Below are 3777 nucleotides of genomic sequence, written 5' to 3' on the forward strand. Positions count from 1 at the left end.
AAACAATAAAGAAAACTTCAGAGATTGCAATAAAATGTCTGAACTTCCATAGAAAAACTCGAACGCTTCTTTCAGTCTTGCTAATCAGTTGTTCCCTTGTGACGAAGCTCGACTGTAAACTCAACGGTTCCTGGAAAGGCCATCTCTAGCCTCAATACCATTCCAAGGTCATTCAACGAGACCAAACAACTTAATGGCTTTAATTTCCCACATGTTACTTATTTTTCAGAAAGTTTCTCGTGGTCTTGTACAACGTGAAACGCGTTTGGTTCCAAAGGTGTCCTTCGGCTGCTTCTGTGACGTCAGAGGTAGCTGGAGCAGACAATAATATTGTGAGGGACCAAGTAACAATGTAAGTACCAATGTGAGCAGCATGGTTGAAAAGTGCATTGAATTGTTTAGGTCGATCACCGGATAGCGATGAACCCATTTGCTTCCTTTGCTACATTCTCGAACAGATTAAAATGAAACAGAAATGCCCCCTTTCCCGTAAATCAAGGATGAAGCCGCGTGAAGGCCAAACGCGCCATTTTCCCATCACTTATTTTGGGGGGAGGGGTGGTGTCAATTGTCCATTTAATTTGTCCAAGATTGTAGCTTTCTCCGCAGGGGCACTTAATTGGCCACGTTCGATATATCAATATTTACACATGGCTACGAGGCTTTATGGTTAAATTAGAATATTGTTTTGTTTTAGAAATCTTCCTTGAGACTTGTGAGACAAAGAAAACAGAACTGAGCCGTGAAATTTGACAATAAGGCCTCGTACTCGTAGCCATGCCTAAATATTGAACTCGACCTACGGATTGTTTTCACGTGACGTCACGGCAGCCATGTTGGCGTTCCCAAACAATGGAACCAGGTTTTTTGAGCCTGCGAGACTGAGCACCCCTAGCAAACCATTGCTTTAACGAAAACCGCTGGTCAGCAACCTGGTTCTGTTCATTGCTGTCTAAGGTCTTCCGGACCTGTGGCCATGATGGTATTTCTAACTAATCCTCCGGGAATTGAGCTCTATTATCATCGGTGGAGAAAAAAAGGTTACCGATCACCTGAGTGAAAACACTCTTATTTCCTGCTAACTTCGAGAAGGTTACAGACTATTGTATGCAAAAGTAAAAATGTGGCAACCCTTGCTCTAGTCCACAATCCCAGACAAAATTATTGGGACACGCACACAGTTTTCGTGCAGTAAATGTTCAAACGTTCATGTTGTTTCGTGTCATCAACTCTGCTGGGGTTAGGCATTTATAGATTATGCTAGTAAAAGTGGCATATTATGCTAGTAGCATTGCTTTTTTTTTTTGGCCAAATTATGCTAACATTATGCTCTTTTTTCCAAATTATGCCACCGTTTTTTTAAATTATGCTCTTTGAAAAAATGCAAATAAGTCCAAAATATATATTTTTTAACTAGCAGCCGTTCGTCTACAGGAACGAAACGCAACAAATCCACAATTAATTTCAAATAAACATGTGGTTCAGGTTAACATGCACACTAGTACTAAATAAATGTGACTTCCGGTTTCGGTGCACCTCAGACCCGGGCTCAGTGCTTCATAGTGAACTACAAATGCTACTAGTTTAAATATCGATTAAGGTCACCAAGTGCTTGGGACTAGAGACAAAAAATTATCAAATAATAGCATCAAAAATGATCTGATAATTATCAAAATGCACAAATTATGCTAGCATTGCTACTTGGCAGAATTTATGCCAGTTTGCTCGAATTATGCCAAAAATTATGCTAGCATAAACTATAAATACCTAGCTGGGGTCAACATTAATTGGAGTGGGAGGGACAAAGGTACGAGATGGTGAGGAAAGCCCCCCCCCCACTGGGGGGGGGGGGGCACGAAAGAGAGTTGTGTACAGGAGTTTCACGCTATGTGATTTCTCAAGGATATCAGCTTTATTTTAAATCTCTTGATCTGACTCTTAGCAAAGATCACTTGTAAAGCCATTGACTTTTATGTGGAATGTACTCAAATATTCACAATAACAAAGCCACTTGTCATCACTGATGACACATGCTTTCAGTTTCGTTTACTAAGAGGATAACGCATTAATGCGCTTTGAAAACCGATCCAACTACAATCTATTGTAGTTCAGCTTTATGGAGTTCAACTCTGTGCTCTTATCCCCTCTTATTAACCCTTTCATTCGCAAGATCATCCGAAACGTTCATTCTCCTATTACCATAGATTTCTTTGTGGGTTTTACCTCAATATTACACCTCTTACTATCGACCTCAGACGTCCGTGGACAAGGGCTTTTTTTCAGCCCACTTCACGGTCAGTCTGCGGTTGATAAAATTCTGATCACGTGATAACATTTTTTGTGGCTCTGTGGTTTTGTGAAAATACCGACCACGTGGCGCTGATCCTTCGTTCTTCCCACGGCCGAGAAAAGAAAAAAACCTAAAGAAAAGTTTCCACCTTCTTCTCATTTCCTCGGACAAGGCTTTTCCTGGGTTACCCGTAATAGCTTCGGCCGGTTTTAATCGCTGTCAACATCGTTTCGCGTTTTCCTCTTTGGGGATAGCAACACAAAATAGCGTCACCAGATCAGTTTTTTTGGAAACCGCAGAACCACAATCACGTTAGTCTCCTTCGCAGCCGTTATTCGGGTCGTCACGTAACGCTCCTCCCCAACTTTAGTTGGGGAGGAGCATTGCGTGACGACCCTAATAACGGCTGCGAAGGAGACTGCAATCACGTGCGTGATCAGAATTTTTTAACCGCAGACTGAAAAAGTGGGCTGAAAAAAAGCCCTTGTCCTCGGACGTCTGAGATCGATACTAGCAGTGATTCTCGCACTTGCTATCTATTCTCGCAGTGCTATCTTTCGTTCATAACCTGCATAACCTTTAAATATACATTTCTTTCAGTGTGGAGTTACTACAAAGTAAGTTGATTTCGCATTAAAATCATATGGCAGCCTGCTGTTACTAAGGAAACCTCTCTCCATAGCTGGAAATTGCGCGTTGAGTTTGAGTCATAGTTTGAGGAAAATAGATGTCGTTTTATTATAACGAATTTACGGGCACAAAAAAGCAGGGCAAGCCACCAAGGCGTTAATTTTTCGGTTGATTTCCTTGTGCTATTCGTTTTAGATAAAACATTTTGATCCATGACTAATCGTGATTTCGTGACACCACTGACTGATGTTTCGGAAACGGAAGTCACACCAAAATCACACCAAAATCACTCTCAGAGTCAAGCAATTTCAAGAGATGGTTAAGTCGCACAACTACCTAGGAAAGCAAGCCAGTACAATTCTTGCCCTGCCTTCTTAGTTACTGGGCGACTGAAAAGGCAAATGACTATAGAGTTCCTTACCGAATACAACGAAGCCAGGCCGTGAATTTTCTTCTGCATTTTCTCTCCGCAAACTACATTTTAGCCCAAAGAAATAGTCATAGTCTTTCAGATTTTAAAGCAACCCTCATGTTTTCTGTGGAATAAAACGCGGGATATTCTTAGTGGTGTTCAATAACGTAGAAAACAGGCCAATATTAGTCATACACTTATGATCTCTCAAAAGTTGCCATCCACTCTCGATATCTTCTACGCGCGCGATGTTTGATTAACTTTGGGGGAGAATTCAAAATTTGCAAAGAATGTTATTTTTTGTATTGTCCAAATTACCGGTTCACAAATTGAACGAAGCAAATAAACCAAAGGTGCTTTTGTAAATCTCTTGGGGACCTGAAAGTCACTAATACGTCACACTATTGGCAATTGCTGCCAATTAAAGTGACGACAGCGGGACTTG

This window comes from Montipora foliosa, chromosome 13 (genome assembly GCF_036669935.1).
Source record: "Montipora foliosa isolate CH-2021 chromosome 13, ASM3666993v2, whole genome shotgun sequence".
NCBI lineage: Eukaryota > Metazoa > Cnidaria > Anthozoa > Scleractinia > Acroporidae > Montipora > Montipora foliosa.